This window comes from Bison bison, unplaced genomic scaffold, assembly GCF_000754665.1.
Source record: "Bison bison bison isolate TAMUID 2011002044 unplaced genomic scaffold, Bison_UMD1.0 scf7180017864313, whole genome shotgun sequence".
In the NCBI taxonomy this organism is placed as follows: domain Eukaryota; kingdom Metazoa; phylum Chordata; class Mammalia; order Artiodactyla; family Bovidae; genus Bison; species Bison bison.
This window is the reverse complement of record NW_011494885.1, coordinates 971155-971490: the sequence shown is the minus strand read 5'-3', so window position 1 is coordinate 971490 and position 336 is coordinate 971155. Positions and strand designations below refer to the sequence as shown.

The window sequence follows — 336 nt, the reverse complement described above, 5'->3', positions numbered from 1 at the left end:
TGGTCTCTCTTCTTTCCAGGAGTTCTAGATCGGCCGTGATCTCTCCCCTTGCTGGAGGTTCGAGATCGTCTGTGATCTCTCTCCTTGCTGGAGGGTCTAGGTTGGCTGTGATCTCTCCCCTTGCTGGGGGTTCTAGATTGGCTGTGATCTCTCCCCTTGCTGGAGGTTCGAGATCGTCTGTGATCTCTCTCTTTTCTGGAGGTTCTAGTTTGGCTGTGATCTCTCTCCTTGCTAGAGGTTCGAGATCGTCTGTGATCTCTCTCCTTGCTGGGGGTTCTAGGTTGGCTGTGATCTCTCCCCTTGCTGGAGGTTCGAGATCGTCTGTGATCTCTCTCT

General features: G+C 53.0%; 1 protein-coding gene across 1 annotated transcript in view; it reads left to right on the top strand.

The window, feature by feature from the left end:
* ZNF428 (zinc finger protein 428) overlaps positions 1–336 on the top strand; it is a 9867-nt gene that overhangs the window by 3321 nt on the left and 6210 nt on the right.